The sequence below is a fragment of the Lissotriton helveticus genome, chromosome 8 (assembly GCF_964261635.1).
Source record: "Lissotriton helveticus chromosome 8, aLisHel1.1, whole genome shotgun sequence".
Lineage (NCBI taxonomy): Eukaryota > Metazoa > Chordata > Amphibia > Caudata > Salamandridae > Lissotriton > Lissotriton helveticus.
Genome location: NC_136069.1, coordinates 1,444,848,926 through 1,444,874,812, shown reverse-complemented (window position 1 = coordinate 1,444,874,812; position 25,887 = coordinate 1,444,848,926).

The window sequence follows — 25,887 nt, the reverse complement described above, 5'->3', positions numbered from 1 at the left end:
CTAAGGTCCAAATTGGATGTGGTCCCAGTTCCTGCTCCTGCCCCCTCTGTGCCAACTGCTGAGGTCTGCTTGTTGTTATACTTGGATGCTTTTAATGTATCATATTTTTGGGTAATTTGTTATGAAAGAGTCATGTGACATAACTAAACTGTGCACATACATTTAAGGATTGCACCTATGGTTTTTCAGTAAATTTCTATGTTTTTTTTAAATGCTAATTTCTAACTATAATGTGCCTAAACCTATGTTTTTTTCAGTGAATTTCTATTGTTTTTAAAATGCTAATTTCTAACTATAATGTCCCTGAAACAAATGTTTTTTTTCAATGAATTTATACATATATATACACACACATTACCTACTGGCGGTCGCCAGTAGGTAGTTATAGTTAGGACCTAGTTTCCATAGGAAATCCGCAACATTCTATTGGGAATAACTTTGGCGCCGGTGGACGAATCTTTGCGAATTTCTGAAAGAAGATGGCCCGCTCCTCTCCGCTCCTTCCCTGAAAGTTTGGGGGGGATTCGTCAAGTGGGGGCTGAGATAAAAGGGGGTCCCAAAACATGTTTTCTCCATGTTATTTTCCATAGGACGATTAGATACGGCTACAGCCCGAACGGCTGAATGGAATTATATGAAATTTGGCAAAAAGGTAGAGTCCGGTTCGCAGATTACGCTTTTCTTTAAATGGTGTAAATCCCTCCAGTAGTTGCTGAGAAAATTAAAGTTGAAATCAATTATATATCTATAAGCGCGCACCGTGCGCGCACCCCTGTGCGCGAGCGGAATTCCGATTTGCTGTATGACGTCCATCAACATTCGATTCGGAGGAAATCAGGAAGTGTTGACCGCCATTTTGTCAGTGCGAGTCAACATTTTGTAAAGAACAAAGGAGCAGAACATGGAAAGGGGGCAGGGTGGAGACTCCCTGACCCCCTAGGTTTTCTCAGGGGGTCCATTAAGGACCCCCAAGCCCCCAAAAACATTTTTTTTTCTAAAAAGTTGTGAGGTGCGCGCACCCGGTCGCGCACCTCGATTTACAAGAGTGTGAAAAACTATAGTGGAGACCGTGGAAAGGGGGCAAGGTAGAGACTCCCTGACCCCCTAGGTTTTCTCAGTGGGTCCATTAAGGACCCCCAAGGCCAAAGAAAACATTTTTTTTCTTTCTAAAAAGTTGCGAGGTGTGCCACCCGGTTACGCACCTTGATTTACAAGAGTGTGAAAAACTATAGTGGAGATCATGGAAAGGGGGCAAGGTAGAGACTCCCTGACCCACTAGGTTTTCTTAGGGGGTTCATGAAGGACTTCAACGGGCAAAAAAAATTGTTTATTCGAGATACAAAATACCGCAGGTGCGCGCACGGTGCGCGCACGTCGACAAACAAACACAAAAAAATATAGTTAAATAACATGTTTGAGAGTTTAGATATTGGTTGGCTCTAAAAAGAGCCGTTGTGTTTATAAAGTGTTTTTGAAGCAACGTGCGCACCTCATTTCAAAATGGCGTTTTACCCGATTTACATAAAAATTTCAAAACGTGAAAAGGAGGGAAGGTAGACACTCCCTGACCCCCTAGAGCTTCTCGGGTGGTCCCTAAAGAACCCCGACGAGCAAAAAAAAGATTTTTTTTTTTAAATTGCGAGGTGGGCGCACACGCCTAAAAAAAACAATTTTTATTATTATTATTATTAATACATTATTATTTAAGAAAACACCTGAATATATTACATTTTTTAAATCATATTTTATTTAATGTGCACCATAATTTCGTAAAACAATTGTTGGACACCTTCTTTCAGACACTCTTTGACTCCCCTTTTCTCACTCACCATACTCCCCTTCCCTCACTCATTCCATCAGTCCCTTCCTCCTCTTCCCTGTCTCTGCCCCAGCTCCAGTTCTCCCACTCCTCCTCCCTCATTCTCCTTTCCTTACTGCCCTTCCCTTACTGTTTCTCTTCACTTACCTCACTCCCCTACCTTTAGTCTCCTTCTTTCAGTCACTCTTTGACTCCCCTTTCTTCACTCATCATACTCGCCTTTCCTCACTCATTCCCTCAGTCTCTTCCTCCCCTTCTGTCTCTGCCCCTGCTCCACTTCTGTCACTCCCCCTTCCTCATTCTCCTTTCTTTACTGCCCTTCCCTTAGTTTTTCACTCCCCTTAACTCACTCCCCTACCCTTAGTCCCCTTCTTTCAGCCACTCTTCGACTCCTCTTTTGTCACTCACCATACTCCCCTTTTCTCACTCTTTCCCTCAGTCCCTTCCTTCCCTTCACTCAATCATTTCAATCATTCATTTATGCACTACGTTTTCATTCAAAAAATGAACGACACAGTGTATTAGGAATACAACTCTTTTTAGAGAATTGAATGAGTACTAAAAAGAACTTTTTTCTTTTGTTGTTTTATATGTTTTTTTCCTTTTTTTAAGTTTTATATTTTTTTGTTTTTTTGAAAAAAATTCAGGAACTGCAACATGGAAACTGTTCAACAAGAACAAAATAAATGAAAAATAAAAATAAAATGATCTCCTTTCAGAGCATTTATGATCCTGAATGCTGCGTTCAATTAGATTCAGGCTCTGTTCTCCAAAAACAATAAGATCAAAACATTTGTAGCAACGCATATGCACATGCGCCAAATGTGGCCTAAGGTCCATTTCTGCTGTAGCTGGCGATGGAGGTGGAGCTGTAGATGTGCTGGCCACAGCTGGTGGAATCTGCTGGGCCAGAGCTCTTGTGGCTGCTTGGGCATATAGCACAGGGTGCACATTTTTTACATGTCTGATCATGGTATGGATTCAAAAGGAGTATTTTTTGAGAGGGTTTCCCCTTGAAAGAACAGTACCACAAAGCGTACACGTTACTTTAGGGGCATTTACCTTTTTTAGTCCCTCAGGAAAATCAAAAACTTCCATATAAAAGAAGATTTCCCCTTCTTGACTCGCTGGCGATATTCTAGGTGGGCGTCAGAAGAAGAAGATGTTGTTTCCTGTCTTTCTGCCATCCTGTTGTTTTTTCTGCTTCCAGCTCCAAAAAGGGTCCTTCTTCCAGGAGAATAAAGCAAATAATGAGGGAAATGTGTTGGGTTTTTGAAGATTCCAGAATAGAAACTAGTTTTAACCAATAAAAAGTGTTGTTTTTGAGTCACATGACTTGACGTGCGTGCTCGGGTGCGCGCACGTGGTGGAACCCCGACGGCCCCAAAAACCTTTATTTTTTTTTTAAAAAATTTGCGAGGTGCGCGCACCCGGTCCCGCACCTCACTTGAAGTTGCGAGGTGCGCGCAGCAAAAGGTTTTTTTTGCCCGACGGGGTTCTTTACGGACCCCCTGAGAAGCTCTAGGGGGTCAGGGAGTGTCTACCTTGCCTCCTTTTCTAATTTTGAAACTTTTATGTAAATCAGGTAAACGCCATTTTGAAGCGACCTACGCAGCTCATTTCAAAATGGCGTTTTACCCAATTTACATAAACATTTCAAAACGTGAAAAGCAGGAAAAGTAGACACTGCCTGACCCCCTAGACCTTTTCAGGGGGTCCCTAAAGAACCCCAACAAGTAAAAAAAAACTTTTTATTTTTGAAAAAATTGCGAGGTGCGCGCACCTGGGCGCGCACGGCTAAAAAAACAATTTTTAATATTATTAATACATTATTATCTAAGAAAACACCTGAATATATTAAATCTTTTTAAATCATATTTTATATAATTCAGCCGCCATTTTGTGTTTTTTGAAACTGGGTGAAGGGGTGCGCGCACGCAAAAAAAAAAAATTGTTTCAGCGTTTTGATGTTGTATTTATATTCATAATAGAAAACAAAGATTTTCACACATATTTGATTTAGGGGTTAGCATTTAAAAAACTTTGTAAATTCACAAAAAAAACATAGGTTTCACACACGTTATAGTTAGGAATTAGCATTTTAAAAACCTTGCAAATTCACTGAAAAAACCATAGGTTTCACACACGTTATAGTTAGGAAATAGTATTTAAAAAACCTAGCAAATTCATGGAAAAAACCATAGGTTTCATATCAGTTATAGTTAGCTGGACAATTTACTCATACAAAACTATTGAAATTCCCACATTATAATTAGTTGTACTCACTATAACTGGCGCGCCCGCAATGCACTGCTAATGACGTCACATATTACATCACTCATGACATAGTCTGTGACATCAATGTGTGTAAATAAAGCACCCAGGCAATAAATCACTACCTACTGGCACATGAAAATTAGCACAAATCTCAATAAAGAATAATAGACTACTGTTTTAACACATAAAGTACATTTTAATTCCATATACAAATTATTGTTTGATAAAAATCAATAAGGGATTGATGACATTTGATTATAAATTTTTTTGAGCATTGTAGCATATGCATTCCTTCATTCAAAAACAAGTTATGATTAAAATAATTGATGGTTTCCTGTCTACGCGTTTCGACACCTAGCCGTGTCTTCCTCAGGACTGTACCATCATGATGCTGTTTAAAAATGAAACCTTTTTATGGGAGTTTCTATTTCCTTTGGAGTCTCCCATCTACTAACTCATATATTTTCACTGCTGCGATAGATGTACAAGAATGGTCATCTATTTAACAAAAGACGACAATGTCACAGGGATGTTCTTTTAAGATCTACGTCTATCAATGCGGTGTTCCAATACCCTGTTTCAAGACACCCAATGTATTATCAGGTTACTGTATTGGTATCTTCGTTTTGTACACGCAGTCATACATTGATATAGTTATGCGGCTGGCAGCTATCCAGTTCAAAACTGTTCCACTGATAGAGTTAGTTCTTGGCATATGTCGCGATATTTCCGATGTAGTCTCCCGTGTAGGTATTCAATAATCTATATTCAGCAGATAGGCAGCTTGCCGGGTGTGCAGCCGGTGGCGTCTCGGTTCACAGTGGAAAATATCGCGACATATGCCAAGAACTAACTCTATTAGTGGAACAGTTTTGAACTGGATAGCTGCCAGCCGCATAACTATATCAATGTATGACTGCGCGTACAAAACGAAGATACCAATACAGTAACCTGATAATACATTGGGTGTCTTGAAACAGGGTATTGGAACACCGCATTGATAGACGTAGATCTTAAAAGAACATCCCTGTGACATTGTCGTCTTTTGTTAAATAGATGACCATTCTTGTACATCTATCGCAGCAGTGAAAATATATGAGTTAGTAGATGGGAGACTCCAAAGGAAATAGAAACTCCCATAAAAAGGTTTCATTTTTAAACAGCATCATGATGGTACAGTCCTAAGGAAGACACGGCTAGGTGTCGAAACGCGTAGACAGGAAACCATCAATTATTTTAATCATAACTTGTTTTTGAATGAAGGAATGCATATGCTACAATGCTAAAAAAAAATTATAATCAAATGTCATCAATCCCTTATTGATTTTTATCAAACAATAATTTTTATATGGAATTAAAATGTACTTTATGTGTTAAAACAGTAGTCTATTATTCTTTATTGAGATTTGTGCTAATTTTCATGTGCCAGTAGGTAGTGATTTATTGCCTGGGTGCTTTATTTACACACATTGTTTACCCTGACCCAGGAATTTGATTCTAATCAGGGGGTCCTTGTTGCTTCGCATATAGTCAGTGACATCACTCATGACATCACTTGTGACATCTCAAATGACATCACTGATGACATCATCCTTGTGAAAGAGTGGCAGACCCTCTCTCAGTGTAATATAAGTGTTGATTCACACATTGAAAAATAGAATTAAAAAATTTCAAAAAAATGGAGATACCAATACCAGTTACAACAACCTATTCAGAAATTGCAAAATCTACATACACATTCACTCATTCACCAACATTTCTACATAGTTACTCATACATATACTCAATCTTCATATGTACTCATTCACCTATACATTTTGTTACACACCGACATTCATCCTTAGAGTTACTCACACACATACTCACAGATGCAAATAAATTATAAAACAACCATTCACTTGCTTATACAGCTATATATACACCACTACAGAAACGTACACATACTTTTTTACTAAAACAATCACTTATAGGAACAAAAACTTATTTATACAGAAACTCTTACAATCTCTCACTCTCACACATACTTACCTATATGCATCAATTCTCACATATACTAATTTAAAACATATGTAGCTACTCATCAAGATATGATTGAGACAGTCATTCACTCACTAACACACCCATACACACACTCATCCACCCATAAAGTCCTGCACACATGCTGTCTGCAAAACATATACAAACAGGAAACCACTCATTCATTCATCTATGCACTAAGTAATACCCCCCACCTAACCTAACAGACACTCATACTAATACTCGAACTAATAACTCATATAGACACTCATGTAGCTACTCACCAACCCAAGCAGCCGTCTATAGATAAAGGGAGACAGCGATACAGATATTTACAAATGTAAACAATAATTGCTAATACATGTATTTAGAAAGATACACTTAATAAGTCAGTTATACAATCAATTAAAAAAAAAACATCCATTTAAACACTTATTTAACCGTTTGTTCTTCCATCAACGTTTAGGTACACATATATAAAACATATTTTTTTTCAGAGAGACACACATTCACTGGATGATGTCATCAGTGATGTCATTTGAAATGTTATCAGTGATGTCATGAGTGATGTGACTGACTATGTCATGAGTGATGTAATATGTGACGTCATTAGCAGTGCATTGCGGGCGCGCCAGTTATAGTGAGTACAACTAACTATAACGTGGGAATTTCATTGGTTTTGTATGAGTAAATTCTCCAGCTAACTAAAACTGATTTGAAACCTATGTTTTTTCCATGAATTTGCTAGGTTTTTTTAAATGCTAATTCCTAACTATAACGTGTGTGAAACCTATGTTTTTTTCAGTGAATATATATATATATACCAGATTTTTGAGTTTGCAATATGAAGCAAACTACAACCGAAGATTGGTAAGTTACAAAAACATAGATTTGTGCCAAAATGATTTCAAATCTATTAGCTCTGACTAAAGTTAGTCAGTGGCGAGCAAGATGATCAACCACAGAATGCATCTGTGAGATTTTTGCCATTAGACATGCTAGTAAAGGAGATGACACATATTTTGTGGCATAAGAATTAACATGTTAAATGCAACGCAATAAACATTTGCACAGGTATGTAAAAACTGACTAGCAAAAAGTACCATTAGTTAGTTTAAATCTTGTTTTGCAAATTGTCCTGAGGTACATATCTTATCCTATGCTTAAAGACATTGCTATAAAAATGGTAAAAGACTGGGGTCAGATTTACAAGCCACTTGCGCCAAAGTGGCGCAAGTAGCTTTTAAATCTGCTCCTTTGTCCCTTTCTATTTCGGCGTGGATGGCACTGTGCTAATCCTATTCTTAATGACTTTAATAGAAAGGCAAACATATGAGGTTAGCAGATCTACAGTGTCGCCGGTGTTTAGAGCGCTCTATAAAGGAGCTGCTTTCCACCTAAACTTGAGAACTACCCAGAGATCTCTGCTTCTTTTTAGTATATATATATATATATATATATATATATATATATATATATATTTATTTATATATATATATATATAAAACTCGGCTAAATAAAAGAACATCTTGCCTGATGTGGTCCGTCTCCTACTTCGCCGGTCTGTGACAGCTGGAGGTTGCTGGGGGTGTTACTCCATTGGATCCATGTATATATATATATATATATATATATATATATATATATATATATATATATATATATATATTAATTACCTACTGGCGGCCGACAGTTGGTAGTTATAGTTAGGACCAAGTTTCCCAAGGAAGAGCATTTATTGTTTTGCTTATAACTTTGCCGTCATTTGATGAATCTTCATGACATTTTCCAAACTAATTCTTTGTTCATATCAGCTCCTATGTTGAAGGTTTATGGGTGATTCGTCAAGGGGGGCCGAGAAAAAAGGGGGGGCCCAAAACATGCAATTTGCATAGGAAATTTTAGACAAGGCTACAGGTTGAACGGGTGAACGGAATTACCCCAAATTTGGCAGGGAGAAGGGTCTTGGTCTAGAAAGCACACTTCTGTTTATTTGGTGTAAATCCATTCAGAAGTTTTGGAGAAATATCGAACTTTACAGATATCGATATTTTGGAACTCTGCCATCTGATTGGCTGAGGCATTACGAGCACGAGCTTGCTGGTTATTGGCTGCAAACGGTTGCAACTAGGAAGTGTTGGCAGCCATTTTGTGTTTCCATTGAAGCGAGTAAGGGGAAAAAAGGGCGAAAAAAGTAGGAAAGAGGAGGGTAGGAGCGCTGTGAGCTCCATGGGGTGGTTAGGGTGTGCTATATAGGGAGTGTGAAGCAAAGTATTTACCCGTACCGGTGTGAAAGTGCTGTTTTGCCCACAGTGAGCTGGTGCTGAAGTGAGGTGCCGGTACACTCGGGGATGAAAGCGTGCGCCTAAACTGTGAGCTGAGTGCTGTAAACTGAAGTGCTCTGGGTGCTGTAACATACTGTCTGCTGTAGCATATCTGTGCAGGTGGTGTTAGTATGCGTTTAGACTATAGCAGGAGAGGGAAGCAAACTACTCACTGGTAATGGTCTGAAGACTCGGGGATGAAACCGTGAGCCTAAGCCGTGACCTGATTGCTGTAAAGTGATGTGCTGTGGGCGCTGTAGGATACTGGCTGCTGTAGCATACCTGTGTAAGTAGTGTTAGTATGCGTTTATACTATACAGGGAGTGGGAAGTGAACTACTCACCCCTACCAGTCTGAAGACTCGAATGCAGTGTTTTAGCAAGCAGGAATAAAGAAATAATCCTGAAGAATATAATGCAGAATGTTGCAATGCTGCAGAAGAGAAATGGTGAAACCAGGTGTGTCTAAGAAAGTGGCTGTGTGTGTTAAGCGATGGAGTCTGAAAGTTAATTAAAAAGTGTCTGTATTTAAGTGCCATAAATGGAACCACTGGTGTAAGAGCTAAGGCATCCAGCTGAGGTAAACTCCAACCGCTTCTGCTGTATTCAAATGTAAGCTCCTGCATCAGTGAATTCCACATTACATGTTACAGTTCCATATGACATAAACAATATATATTAGACTTGAATGACTCTAAATTCTATAAAATAAAAATAATGGTAGGATACGATTACCACAGTATCCTTTAAGAAAAACAAAAAAAAATTACAAAATGTAATCATCAAACTTCTTAGGTACCCTGGTACTCCTTTTTTGTAACACAAAATTATCAACAGTAGAACAGTCAGCAATCTCTTCTACTGTAGATTCAATCTGGTGCGTGTCAAAATTGGTAATAGTTCTATCCACATCGGAAGTTTGAGGAGAAACACAAACATTGCACTTCCCAGAAGCACATTCGGTACCCTTCTCGTCAAACCATACATTACTGTCTTCAGCTCTTTCCAAAAAACATTCTTGTGCAAAGAGCTAAGGTATCGAGCTGAGGCAAACTCCAACCGCTTCTGCTGTATTCAAACTGAAGCTCCTGCATCAGTGAATTCCACATTACATGTTACAGTTCCATGTGACATAAACAATAGCTATTAGACATGAATGACTAAATTCTATAATGAAAATAAAGGTAGGGTACGATTACCACACTCTACCAACCAGTTCCTAAACAATGTCGTTTTTTTTTTTATCTTGATCGCCAGCTCGTGAGGAGAGGCTGAGGATGAGGTAATTCGTGTGAAAGGGCTTTGTGGATAACAGGCAGGCAGAGAGACATGTGCACAAAGAATAGACATGGTTTCAAAATGGATGCTGGGTTTAGGCTAATTTAGAAAGTAAATGGCGTATTTGCATAGGCCGCAAATCACCTGGTTAGGCTGGAGATGTGAGGGGCAATAATGAAAACAGAGTTCAAATGCCTGAGCATACATAGAAAGTTATTATATGAAAATAGTCCAATTGAAGTGTATTAAAAAAACTTATAGGAAAAAGTCAAAAAAGTTGGAAAAAATAAATCCAAGAGAAACGTGAATTTCTTACAAGTCTTGGAGATTTCAGCCCGGAAGTTCTTCAGCGGCTTGAGATGCTTAATGTTCCAAGAGGTCATTGTTGCCATCGTGTGAGAAAAGCGAAGCGGTCTAATTAATATCCTCGAAGGGACAGTAATGTTCCTCGAATGCTGGAGCGGCAATTTGAATTGGCAGGCAATCAGCGATGTTGTCAAATGTTGCACATTGCAGATCTTTTACGGCTGCGTAGAAATCCCATTCTGCCACAATACCTTTTTGCGTTGAATCCGCCATTGCTCTACTGCCCGAACAATTAAGTTCATGGTTTTCAAGATACCCCATTACCTGCTGGATATCGGGAGCGATTGTTGGGATGTTGTCATGGCATAGATCCATTCGCCAGTCGAATGGGCAAGTTTTGCAATAAAAAGATGATTGCACGCAGATTGCATATGTGTAAATAACTGTCATGTTGTAGCTGGCTCCGATAATAGATAGTGGCAGGCAGCCGAAAAGTTGTTCAATTTTTTCACGGTATTGATATAGCTTCGCATGGAGGCGTATTCTGTCGGACATGGTTGTTACCACAGGGAGAGCAGCCATTTTTTACAAGCAAAAATAGTAGTAGGATAGTCGCATAGAGAGCGAGAATTATCGAATGAATGAAGTCTGGTATTATACCAAAAACTGTTTGAAAGCCTGTGACAAGGCCGGAGGAGACCATGTTAAAAAAGTGTGCCAGACCTTGAGTGTAAGATGTGTTGAAAATTGTGTAACAATTCAAAAAGTGTAATGGGAAGTTCCTATTTAAAAGGGACTGTATTTTACTTGTTCGTGCTATCTGCAGTCGATAAATTTATTTTGCAGAAGTGAGGGACACTTCTGTTCTGAACAAAGCGCTTTCAGTTTGCTCAGTTTAATTAAATCTGTTTTCAAAGTAGGTAATGAAGGCGAAGTTGAACTTTGGGAGTTACTTTGTGTGGGTGGGAATAGACATTGCCACAGGAAGTTACTCTGTTTGAAACAGTAAGGACATACAGTATGCTAGCTCACATTCCGTAGGAATGCATGTTATTGAGAAGCAGATAACTGCTGTTAGAAAGCTGTGTGAATGTTGGTCCGATTGTGGGAGTTGGCGTGTTTATAAGAAAACACGCAAGATTGGGGGCTGTAAGCTTAGAAGCGTCTTGCAGTTGGACATTCTTGAATGGTAATGAATGACTGCCATTATGGTCACACTTTTCACCTGTGAGAAAAACTTCTGTATCCTCTTTAAGACAGCGATATGTGAATGGGAGAAATCACTGCTCGTCAATAAACGTGCTATCTTATATAGTCACATACAACATGACAAACAACACGTACACCTAGCAGACACAACGATACTACGTACTGTGAGAACCGTGGCTAGCCATGTACACAAACCAAACATGGCATGGCACCTCTGTCCGACAATGCAGAATACTGGGAGAGATGGGAGCAACGTATATGCCAAGTTGGCAAGTAATTCTCTATAATAAAAGTATACGATGCAATTTGTTGAGGGGATGTGCCGGACAGACTTGAGTATGCAGAGCACAGATTTGTACATGTCAACATACACTGATGGTCTATTGAGTGAAGTGGACAGTGGAAGCAACCATAATAGTACAGTCAGTAGGGAAGATTATGAAAACCTAGCGTGTACGTGCCCCCCCCAAAAAATAGTACAGTCAGTAGGGAAGATTACGAAAACATAGCGTGTACGTGCCCCCCCCCAAATCTTTAGTATAGTGGGCTGGCTCGGTGTACGCAAGACTAGTGTAGGGGTATGAATAAAAGGCATGTTTCTCTGAGTGTGGTTCTGTTCCGGAATGGCGAACTTGTCTGCTAGGTCTGCGCAGCTTCCACCACCACCAGGTTGACGCTGAGAGCGAAGGTGGCTGCTGGTGCTCAGAAACTGTCATGGTCGCTGCGACGCATATATGCCACACAGTTCACGTTTCAACACTGCCGTATATGAAAGAGGACCCACCACGTGCCGGCGGAAGCTCCTGGGCCGAGGTCTGCGAGCTGGGAAGGCTCCTGAGATCAACACTGGCTACCGCAACACAGGCACACAGCGCCCAGCACCGTGGAGTGCTCTGAATACTACTAACACAGTAGTCCAACAGGTACCAACGGTGGAACAGTGTCTTGATCCCACAATGGATGATGTTAGAACCGCATCTGAGAGTGGAGATGAAGGTATTCCCTTTGACCAGGTGCAACCAACTCTAGGTCCCAGCAGTGGAATGGTGTCTTGATCCCACAATGAATGATGTTAGAACTGCATCTGAGAGTGGAGATGAAGATACTCCCTTCGACCAGGTGCAACCAACTCTAGGTCCCAACAGTGGAATGGTGTCTTGATCCCACAATGGACGATGTCCGATATTACCTGTGCTTGGTTTTCATAGAAGTCTCTGTGTTGAGGTGCATCATACTCTTTGCTTCCGTAGTTAACTGCTGCACATGATTATTGGGCATGGCCGACTGCAGTGGCTGGACTACACCGGGGAACAGCTGGTCCGAACAGTGAAACGGGGCTTGATTCTATGATTCAGGATGTCAGAAGTTAAAGTCTGTGATGATTTCTGTGTACCCCCTCCGATAAGGTGCAGCCAACTCCGTGCTTTCGAATCCAACGGCACATGGCTGTGAGGCGTTAATGACCACTGCATCTGGCCTACACTGTGGTCAGCAGGGGTAACAATTCAGATGGAGTGGTGATTGTTTAATTACAGAATCCAGTAGTCAAGTAACTACAACATCTATTGAAATATACACAATATCCTTTTAGTATACTTGCTTGAAGAACTTTTTTATAGGTTTAGTACAATGACCGAATTCTTCTTGGTTGTGGAAAAGAACACTGAATAACAGTCTACACTGTGGACAGCAGGGATTGCAATTCGAATTGTCTTGATTTATTTATTGCAGAGTTTTCTGTAATTTATGTTGTTGTATTTTGTGAACAGGTAGTAAGAAAAAGTATTCATAGATGTCTGTGTGACTACTGCCTTCAATTTACACTGCAGACAGCAGTGTTTACAATTCAGATCGAGTCGCTATTGTAGATGACTCAGTACTGTAGGAAAAAGACATTGCTCCAGTGCGCTCTGTCCGCAGCACGCATACGCATAATCGCAGGCTCCGCACACGCTTTTTGTTGCTTCGTGTATTACAAACTGGGCAGCTAAAGTCCACGTCACGCGGCTGTGAGCCCTTGCTGAGCACTCTCTCTGGCCTACACTGCAGACAGCAGTGTTCATAATTCAGATCGAGTCGCTATTGCAGATGATGCAGTGCTCATGGCAACAGCCATTACTCCTAGTACGGCCTGCCCACAGCACGCTTCATCACTGGCTGTGCATATGCTGAATGCTTTTGATGTGGCTATCTGAGTGCACTAGAACAAATGGACCCTTTATGATACAATCTTTGTGTGTATTATTTCAGATCATTGCCTGGGTCTCAGTATACCACAAGTTGTAGTTCTTTTACGATAGAATTTCATCAGTATTATTTCACATCTACTGTCCCTACCTTACTGCACCACAAACTATTGACCCTTTTATTATTGATTGTCTGTGTGTGATCTAATTATTTCTGTTGTAGTTGATGCTAGCAGCAACCATTCCCTGAGGTGGTTTACACTCACTCCACATGCATACAGCACAGACTTCACTGGATATGTGATCCTGGTAATAAAAAGGAGTCGAGCGCACGTGCCCGTACCCACTTCCACTATCTATCTGTGTCAGTGTGTTCATTATCTATGTATGATACTGCCCCTGGGCCGTGCCACATTACATTGTGCTGTGGACAGCATATGCAACCATGTTACCTCTGACAGTGGGGAAAACTTCTGTTATTTAACTTTAAGGTGAATGGCTATCGCAGGTGGAAGGCTACTTTACAGACCATGAATATTGATGAAGATGATGGTTGCATGTTTTGTGTAGTGGAAGATATGTCTACATAGCAAAATGTTTTCAAAAAAGCTCTCTAATCAGAACAGGTGTGTCTCACCCGATGCGATTTTGAGAACAAATATTTACTATAATATAAGTTTACTACAGTTAGAACTATATAAATGTTTAACATATTTTAGATTTTCGCTTGCTCTCCTATACACTTTAAAGTTATTTAGATATAGTTTTAAGACCTAAAAAAAAATGAGGGAATGGCGTACCCGGCGCGACACCATACGTCTATGATGTAACACAGGGCATGTCAGCGTGCACTCGTCGCATACACAACGCGCAGGAGGCGCGACTCCATACGTACATGACGTAACGCGCGACTTGGTACTGTGTACCCGTCGCATACCAAAGTAGCAGCTGGCGCGACCTCATACGTATATGTTGTTACATGGGACGCAGTGCCACGAACCCGTCGGATACGAAATGCTCATCATTTACGAGTTTAGCAATATGGCGGATAGGATTTGCGTGCTGATAGAGCTTGGTACACTACTGGTACGGGACTCTAGTTTTCTCCCAAAAAGAAAATGATCTACATATTTATTTTAAGATATAAAACATTACATAATTTTGAAAGTTAAAAATAGGATAATAGAGTTCTAAAATATTATTTAAAAAATTAGAAAAATATAGGTTTTTTAAATATTAAAATATGAAATTAACATTTAAAAAACTTGAAATTCACTGAAAAAAACATAGGTTTTACAGACGTTATAGTTAGGAATTAGCATTTAAAAAACCTTTGAAATTTACTAAAAATACATAGGTTTCAGGGACGTTATAGTTAGTTGGGCATTTGATTCATATAAAACCAGAGAAATTTGCCCGTTATAGTTAGTTGAGCTAACTATAACTTGCGCGCCCACAATGCACTGCTGATGATGTCATATATTACGTCACTCATGACATGGTCAGTGACATCACTGATGACATCACTGATGACATCTCAAATGACATCACTGATGACCTCACTGATGACACACATCCAGTCACTTATACATGCAGTTACTCATCAATACAGTACTATAATATGCACTCATACACCTATACATACAGTCACACTCCACCACTCATCCATAGAGTTACTCACACACCTAGTCAGTCATGCAAAGAATCAATCACATACCCATTTACTCATGTATAAAGTTATACACACCAACTCAGTTATTTATACACACACCACATCACTTATATATGCAGATAGTAACAAATACTTATTGTCTTATACAATCACTGATGCAAGCAGACACTCATTTATACACCCACTCTTCAAATAACTTACTCTCACGTATAGTCATTTATATACTCCAATACTCACATATACTGCCTTAAAACATATTTAGTTACTCACACATATACCACTGAGACATTCATTTACTCACCAACACACCCATACACACACTAACTCACCCATACAGCCTTTCCAAGATGCACTTTTGAATCCATGCAACCAGTGAATCACCCACTCAGATATCTATGCACAGAGTCACACACCCCCCACCCATCCACGCAGACACTCAGGCACCCATACAGATACTCAGACAACATATCAATAACCCATATAGACACTCATGTAGCTACTCACCAACCCATGCAGCCGCTTACACACCTACTGATAGACTAAAACAGACTTTCACACAGTTTAGTCACTAACCCATGCATTCAGTAAAACACGTTCAATTACTCACTTATATAGTCAGTCACGCACCTACTAAATAATCCATTCAGGCACTTGTAAATCCACTCATTCTTCAATACACCTTGGCATAGATATATATGAAAAATATTTAAACTTTACAGAAACACACCTTCACTGGAGGATGTTATCACTGATGTCATCAGTGATGTATTCAGTAATGTCACTGACCATGTCATGAGTGATGTAATATGTTACGTCATCAGCAGTGCATCACGGGCGCGCAAGTTATAGTTAGCTCAACTAACTATAACAGGCAAATTTCTCTGGTTTTATATGAGTCAAGTGTCCAACTAACTATAACGTCTGTAAAACCTATATTTTTTTCAGTAAAAAAAAAATATATATATATATATATATATATATATAAATATGTGTGTGTGTGAGTGTGTGTATATATATATATATATATATATACATGTGGAGAAGTGTGGCTCACTGGTTAGAGGAGGCAGACCTGGAAGAAGAGGTCAGCCCGGGACCAGGGCTCAATTCCCGGCTCGGCGGGGTCTTGAGTCCTAAAATGTCCATGGACTCGACAATTCTCGCTCCGGTGCCTACTCGATTCACAGGTTCACACTCTGCGACTCTGGGCAATAGCTTGCTTAATCTCCACAACGGCCCCTCGCGGCGGGATGCCTGGCTTTCACCTTGCGGATACCCTGCCGGGGTTATCTCACAGGGGAATACCAGGACGGGTTCCCTAAGCAAGCGCTTAGAAACCGCTCGGTATAAATTCCTGTACATTTACATATATATATATATATATATATATATATATATATATCCAACAAGGTTGCCTTTTCAATGAGAAGCCTCACAACAGGATGTTCAATCACCAACATTCTTTAATGGGGTTTTTTTAGCAAAGAGGAACAACAGCCACGCCTCCCCAAATATAGGTCCAAACAGCCAACGCATTTCGTGGTAGGAAGACTGAGGGGGAAACACACAGCGATTTAACGGCACCACACCTGTTGACTAGGCTCCGCCTGCAAGGGTGTGGCTACACCCATAGCCTGATGGTCTTCGTAGTCCCGAGTATTACTCTTTTGAGTTGCCGTGAAAGTGCCCCCAATTCAGTTCAATGACACCCCAGTGGGTGGTGGGACACAGCTCCAGTCCTCACTGATACACTCTTCCCCCATCAATAGGCTACTGTCCCATTCACTGCGGCGCCTGATAGCATTGTTGCAGGAGTGCTCACGAGCACCGGGGCTTACTCAGCGGCCAAGGTACGCCGCAATTCAATCCAACAAGGTTGCCTTTTCAATGAGAAGCCTCACAACAGGATGTTCAATCGCCAACATTCTTTAATGGGGGTTTTTTAACAATGAGGAACAACAGCCTGGCCTCCCCAAATATAGGTCCAAACAGCCAACGCATTTCGTGGTAGATACCACTTCTTCAAAGGCAAGAAGACTGAGGGGGAAACACACGGCGATTTAACGGCACCACACCTGATGACTAGGCTCCGCCTGCAAGAGCGTGGGTACACCCGTAGCCTGATGGTCTTCGTAGTCCCGAGTATTACTCTAGTGAGTTGCCCTGAAAGTGCCCCCAATTCAGTTCAATGACACCCCAGTGGATGGTGGGACACAGCTCCAGTCCTTTTCTGATACACTCTTCCCCCATCAATAGGCTCCTGTCCCATTCACCGCGGCGCCAGATAGCGTCGTTGCAGGAGTGCTCACGAGCACCGGGGCTTACTCAGCGGCCAAGGGATGCCGCAATTCAATCCAACAAGGTTGCCTTTTCAATGAGAAGCCTCATGACAGGATGTTCAGTCGCCAACATTCTTTAATGTTTTTTTTTTAACAATGAGGAACAACAGCCATGCCTCCCCAAATATAGGTCCAAACAGCCGACGCGTTTCGTGGTATATATATATATATATATATATATATATATATATATATATATATATATACTACCTACTGGCGGTCGCCAGTAGGTAGTTATAGTTATAGTTAGGACCTAGTTTCCATAGAAATCCGCAACATTCTATTGGGAATAACTTTGGCGCCGGTGGACGAATTTTCGCGAATTTCTCAAATTAGATGGCCCGCTCCGCTCTGCTCCTTCCCTGAAAGTTTGGGGGGGATTCGTCAAGCGGGGGTGAGATTAAAGGGGGTCCCAAAACGTGTTTTCCCCATGTTAATTTCCATAGGGCGGTTGGACACACTTTTAGCCCGAACGGCTGAATGGATTCCCACCAAACTTGGCAAAATTGTAGGGACTGGTAGCCCGATATGCCTTTGCTATGTCTCAAGATATGTGCTTCAGAGGATTTTGAGTAATTTAGGTTCAAAAAAATATATATACCAATAAGCGAGCCCCGGGCGCGCTCCAGCGCGTAACGCGAGTTCGCGAGCGGAAAGTTGATTGGCTCTCGGGTGTCTGTCAACATTCCAAACAGTCTGGAGCGGCCGCCATCTTGTGTCTCGGTAGGATCGAGACACAAGAGGTGGCAAAAACAAAGGGGGAAATGACTATAAGGGGGCAGGGTAGACCCCCCTGACCCCCTAGGTTTGATGTGGGGGCTATAAAAGGGCCCCGCGGGGCAAAAAGAAAAAAAAAATCGATTTTCGCGGGGGGAGCGCCCGGTACGCGCACCGGGGAGCGTACCGGGGAGCGTACCATGGGGAAAACCCAGTGAAACAGTAAAATAATAATTTAAAGTGCTTAGAGGTAGGGTAGCTGTGAATAGAGTTGTTGTGTTGTGTGGGTGATTTTAGTACCAGCATGTAGGTACCAATGCAGAGTCTTAAATTCAATGTACACCGTCTCCTCTGTAGATATCTTGCATGTTGTTACAGAAGTTATTGTGGTATATGGAATCCATACCATAGTCTGTCAGGAAAGCAGAAACAGATCCTTTAAGCACTCCTTGAGAAAGCCTATGGGATCATGGGTAGTCTACCCTGGTCCCTTATGATGTTTTGAAGTATTACATTTTACTTTCTTCTGAATCTACACAAAATTGGTGGTGATATGGTGCATTAGAGACAGACAGTGAGATAAAGGAGGCTGGAGATCAAAAAGAGATGTCAAATACACATTTGAGATAATATAGTGGGAGAAAGGAGGTAACTATGAGCAAACTTACTATGTAACACAAAAAAGTTGCACAGTATACTGTAAGTCTCACTTTATATTATAATCATTTTGGTACTACTTCATGAATTACATATAAAAATGAATAATGTCTCAAACAATTTTTAATTATTAAATATAAATTTATTGTTCTGAATTTTCATAATTTAATAACACTTGCAACATTTCATTATCCGGAATCTCCTCCAAATTTGTATTGCATAATTCCATATTATATAAACAGTCAATGAATTGTTGGTCAAGAGACTCATCCAGGAAGCCAAGAAAATCTTCTTGAAGAATCTCCTCATCGGTAATTTCGAAAAGAATCTCCTCATCAGTAATTTCGAAAGAAATATTGATTGTCTGTGGTGTATCTTCCATTTTCTTGCTGTAAATTGCATAAAAAATAACTATATCAGTAGAGTTAGGGCACTGTTGGGTTTAAGTTCAGAGAGGTACTTCTGAGTTTTTAACAGTCAAGTTATCTTTGGGCAGTGTATGGTATCAGGGAGGAAGTGGAAATATAAAAAAGTGCATGTGATGAAGTCTAAGTAAATTCATAATTATACCAGAGAAGCCTAACTCAATCCATAACTATATCAGAGAATCCTATCTCAATCTATAACTATAACAGAGGGACAGTAAATAAGCATCAGAAAACGTTTTTCCAAATTAACTTAAAGTGCACAACATAGTTCCCCTTACAAATTAACAACTTACCTTACAGAAAGCTATTGAAGTTTTCTGAGAATATCCTGCATAAATGTACCTCAGGTAGTTGTAGTCAAAATGGCTGTGTTTCCCTTTCATTTTTCATTTATATTCATGTACATAACCAATCAAATGTCAGCACATAAAAATACAAAATGAAAGTAACATTTTAATTGGTTGTAAATTCTAACACTTTCATATGTGTTTTTGTCATGTAATTTACCTCAGGATATTTAGACAGGGCTACAGCCCAAATGTCTCAATGGAATTCCACCAAATTTAGGAAAATGGTAGGGACTGGTATGTAGTAGGGCCTATTCTATATTTGGTGAAAGTCTCTCCAGTGGTTTTTTGTAAATTAACTTCCAAATTTTTTGGGGAGCGCTCACCGGTGCGTGCCCCGGTACGCGCACCGGCAGCGCTACGGGAGTCCTCCATCTTGTGTTTCGGTAGAATTGACACACAAGATGGAGGACAAACATTGGGAATGGGTAAAAGGGGGCACAGTAGACACCTCCTGACCCCCTAGGTTTTCTGAGGGGGGCTTAGGAGGCCCATATAGGGGAGCGTACTTTGGTGAAAAATAGTGTAAAAAGTTAGAGTAAAATAATCATTTTGAGTGATCAGAGGTAGGGTAGCCCTGAAAAGAGCTTTTGGGTTCTGTGGCTGATTTAGGTACCTACAAGTAGGTTCCAATGTACAGTCTTAAATTCAGGAGGAATATTCTATACCCCTCATCTGAGAAGTGCACACCATCTCCTCTCTAGATATCTTGCATGTTGTAATGCAAGTTATTGTTGTATATTGAACCCATTCCATAGTCTCTCATGTAATCAGAAACAGATTTATTCACATGTTTCCGTGCTTTCTCAAATTGTGGACAAAATTGGTTGGACCACTTCCATTTCTGTTTTTGGCATATATTGGAATATACCAAGGCAGTTTGAGGAAAAAGTGCCATCAATTGCTCAATGGTGTCCTTTAAAATGCTCACTTGTGTTTATCTACCTTCTATCATTTCTCTTACAACAACTTCACTGCTCCTCTCTCATCGTTCTTCATCCCCTTTTCTTTTACTCCGGTTCCATTACTACCCCTCATTTCCTATATTCAGTGTCCTTCTCTTTACTTTCATCACCAAATCACATTCTCTCTGTTCCACTGCTTTAGTCCTCTTCCCCTCTCTTTCCTTCTTTTGCTCCCTTACTCATTTTCCTTTCCTCACTCATTGTACTCCACTTCACTCATTTCTTCCCTTAGTCCCACTGTCTACTAACTTCCTCACTCCTTTTCCCTCAATCCTTCTATATTATCCTCTCTCCCTTCATCCCTTCACTCTGTGACTCCCCTTCACTCACTCTCAGTCATCTTCCATTCCTCATTCTTGTAAATGCATCCTCAGACTCCTTTCCCTCTCAGTCATTCCCTTTTTACTTACTCCTGTTTCCTGATTTAGTTTTGCTAACTCACATTCTTTTAGTATCTTTCTTACCTTCAGTTCATTTCTCTCATCTTCTCTTCCTCTCTGTCACTGAATGTATCTGCCTTACTCTTAGTAATTTGCTCTCCTTCTATTTCTTTTTCCCTCTTTTTGTCCTTCTACATTACTTTATTTCCATTTCTGTGTCCTTCACTCTTACTTTATTTCTTAGTACACTTTTATGATTTTTAACCTCTTGACTTGTCTCTTCTATTTTAAAATATATATTTTACTAATTATAACTTATTCTTTTTCTCTCTTTCACAGATACAAAGTGTAGTAAAAACATGTAATTACATTTACATTATTATATGGTAAGTGTGACTAATAAAATGTAGTTTATCATCACCCTTTGCTTTAACCTCACTACTATTCTCTCACCCTACCTCACTCCTGTTTCCTTACTCTGCTTCCCTCACTTATTCTTATCCTCCATGTTTACTCCTCTTTCCCTTACTCTCCTACCGCATTCAACTTCTTTCAGTCCCCCTGCTTTACTTCCCTTACCCTCTGTTCCCTTCCCTCGCTCCTTCACTCATTTCCTTACTCATTTACTTCACTCCTCTCACTCCTTCTCTCAGTCTGTCTGTCCTCACAGTTCCTCACTTCCGTTCCCTCACTCTGTCTCTCTTACCGTCGCTGTCTCTGTCCCTTCACTCTGTCACTACTCTTTTGTCATGCTCACTCCCTACAACTCACCCACACTCTCTTACTTACCTTTCTTTGCTGCTTCACTCAGACCCTTTCAGTCACTCCTTCCTTTACTCTCTCTGTCTTTTCTCTCTGTCACTCCCCATGTCTTACCCTTATTCACTTTTATCCACCCTCTTTCACCCCTCTTTACTTACACTCACTGCTCTTTTCTCACCCTCCCTCACCGTTGTTCCTTTACTCCGGTTCCGTCACTACCCCTTATTCCCCATCCTTTACTGTCCTTCCTTTTACTTTCAACACCCACTCACATTCTCCCAGTACCTCTGCTTTAGTCTTTTTCCTCTCTCTTCCCTTCTTTCGCTCCCTTATTCATTTTCCTTTTCTCACTTACACCCTATTACACCTTCTCTCTGTCTTACTATGTAATAAACAGTCCATCTGTGTTGCTCCCTCTAGCTCTCTTTCTCTTAACATCACTCTCTCTGTGTCTTTCCCTCATGCTCACTCCTTTATTTAAAAAAAAAAGAAATTTGGGTGCGCGCCCCGGTACGCGTACCGGTGCGCGTACCCTGGAAAAAAAAAGAATGACAGTTTTTTAAAAATGTAGTTTTTTTTTTATAAATTGGAGGTAGTTCTAAAAAGAACTGTTTTATTTATTCTTTTTGTTCTTTTATATTTTTTTATTGTTTTTTTGAATTTTTTTTTTACTTTTTTTGGCTTTTCTGAATAGTTTAATATTTTTTTTGTATTTTTTATGGGGAGAAACAAAAAACAGGGAAATGTAAACGGCTCAACTGGAGCAAAAAAAAATCAGGAAAAAATTAAGGTTTCTTTGAGCACTTGTGGTTATCACCAGCAAGGTTGATGAGTGTAATACTTTGCTCACCATAGCTAATTGTTTTTCCACAAAATATACAAACGATTTTGTATCTACCAAACTTGGTTTGGATGTTTGGGATCATCTCCCTTGTCTCTGGACCCGATGGAGTGGGTTCTTTGCTTGTTGAGGCTCTGGAAGATGCTTGGGGAAGGTTTCTGGCCAGTTCTCTCACCTCTGCCGCAGAATAGTTGTTAGGATGCCTGCGTTGCATGTGGCGAATCATGGTGTGATTACCAAAAGAATATTTTTTGGTAGGGTTCCCCCTGGAAAGTTCACAGCCACAGATCAAACAAGTTACTTTTGCCACATTGACTTTCTTGTGGCCTCTTGGGAATTTAAAAAACTCCCACACAATGTGCTCTCTCGGTTTGTAAGGGGGATTGTCTTCAGGCAGGAAAGTCCTCCTCTCCTCCTCCTCATCCTCCTCCTCCTCTTCTTCTTCACCACCAATGTGGTGTTGTGGTGGTCCTTTTGGTGGTGGTGGTGCAGATGCTCCAGCTGTTGCTGCTACTGTAGCCATTTTTCAATCAATGGAAACAGGTCTTCCTCACTCAAAGAACAAAGTGAGAATGAGCAAAAAAGGTGGGGACTTTCATCATTTGGAAAACAAAACTGTTCTGAACCAATGAAAAGTGTTATTTTCAGGTCACATGACCCGGTCTTTCATCATTTGGAAACCAAAAGTGTTCTGAACCAATGAAAAGTGTTATGTTCAGGTCACATGACCCGACGCGCTTACGCTACGCGCCCGGCGGCACTTACGTTGCGTGATCGTATGCGCTCGGGCGCTTCCGGGTGCGCTTACGCCGTGCGTCATAAGACGCATCACGCGGCTACGCGATACGTCACGATGATGTTTTCGTTCGCGGCAATAGCGCTAACGGGACGCTCACCGGTACGCGCACCGGGGCACGCCGGAAGACTGCGCTTACTGGTGAGCGCACCGGTACGCGCGGCGGGAGCGCTCCAGGGCAAAAAAAATAGTATTACAATAATATACAATATAGGATTCATTATAAAATAGAAATTAGCTATTAAAAAACCTATGAAATTCACTGAAAAAACCATAGGTTTCACACCAGTTATAGTTAGGAACTAGCAGAGTAACAGACCTCCTTTCAGTGTAATGTAACCCTTGAAACACATATTCAAAAATAGAAACTAAAATTTACAAAAAAATGTAGCTGCCCATACCAGTTACAACAACCAATTCAGTAATTCCACCATCTATATACACATCCACTCATTCACCAACAGTTGTATATAGTCACTCATACATATACTCACTCATCATATGTAGTGATACACCTATACATCCTGTTACACACCGACAGTCATCCAAAAGATACTCTCACACATACTCACACATGCTAATAAACTATTGAACATCCATTTATTTGCATATACAGCTATACACACACTACCACTTTACTTTTAAGGAAACTTACACATACTTACTCTCTTAAACAATCACTTATAGAAACACATACTAATTTAAACAGGAACTCTTACAATCCCTTACTCTCACATATACTCACTTATATACATCAATATTCACATATACTAGATTAAAACATATGTAGTTACTGATAAAGACACTAGTGAGACAGTCATTCACTCACTAACACACACACATACACACTCATCCACCCATACAGTCCTGCACATATGCTGTCTTCAAAACACATACAAAGAGAGAGTCAGTCATTCATGCATCTATGTGCTAAGTAATACCCCCACCAAACCATACAAACACTCATACTGATACTAAGAAAAACATCTAATAACCCATATACATACACATGTAGCTACTCACCAACCCATGCAGCCACTTATACACAAAGTGAAACACTAATACATATATTTAAATATTTAAACATTACTCACTAATATATGTATTCACTAAGATACACTTAATAAGCCACTTAACCAATCAATTGTTTTTAAAAAAAACATCCATGTAAACACTTATTTAAACATTTATTCTTCCATCAACTTTTACATATACATATATAACACATATTTATTTTTCAGAAAGACACACATTCACTGGATGGTGTCATCAGTGATGTCATGAGTGATGTCACTGACCATGTCATGAGTGATGTAATATGTGACGTCATCAGCAGTGCATTGCAGGCGCGCAAGTTATAGTGAGTCCAACTAACTATAACGTGGGAATTTCAATGGTTTTATGCGAGTAAAATTTCCTGGTAACTATAACTGGTGTGAAACCTATGGTTTTTTCAGTGAATTTAATAGGTTTTTTAAATGCTAATTCCTAACTATAACTGGTGTGAAACCTATGGTTTTTTCAGTGAATATATATATATACATAATTTTTTTTTACATAAATCAGTCCAAGAATTATCAACCACACCACTATCAGGCCTGGCCCACCAGCATTTACAGGGAAAAAACGTAAATGCTCAAATCATTGGTTTGAAAGTTGATATACATGTTTTTGTGAAATAATATTATACATGTCCATAACTGTTTGCACATTCATTGAGACTAAGATTATGTGTACCAGATTTTCGAGTTTTCAATATGAATCAAACTAAAACCGAAGATTGGTAGTCACAATAACATAGATTTATGCCAAATTTATTTCAAATATTTTAGCTCTGACTAAAGTCAGACAGTGGTGAGCAAGATGATCAACCACAGAATACATCTGTGAGATTCTTGTTGTTAGACATCATAGTTAAAGAGATGACACAAATTTTGTGGTATAATAATTAACATGTTAAATGCAATTCAATATACAATTGTACAAGTATGTAAAATCTGAGAAGCAAAAAGTACCATTAGTCAGTTTAAACCTTGTTTTGCAAATTGTCCAGAGGTACGTATCTTATATTTCACTCACATTGTTTATTTTTTTGTATTACACATTATTCCGCTGAATCACATATAAAAATAAAAATGGCATTTTACACAGACTGTCTTGTTATTGTTATATTAAATTTGTTTATTTATGCGCTGTATAATTTGATATTTTTTGTACTCATTAGGTTCCCAATACGAGGTCCCCAGTATTCCTATTTGGTCAGTATTGGGCATCATTAATGACATTTAGAAAGGCACTTTTGTTTATAAAAAGCCCATCAATTATTTGTTAATATGTTTCCTCTACGTCAATCGTAGCTCTAAATCTAACTCCAAGAAACTCTCTTAAGGAGCACCATTGCCCTTATATGCACAATTTGCAGTCACACACCATGAAAGTGGAGATAATCTAGTACAATAGCTATATTCAATAGTTCTCTGAAACCAAAATGTGGACTTCAACATCTGAGCATGTACAGTGACAGGATAGACTGAGTGTTCAAAATAGCTGTTCAAAATATCCTACTGCT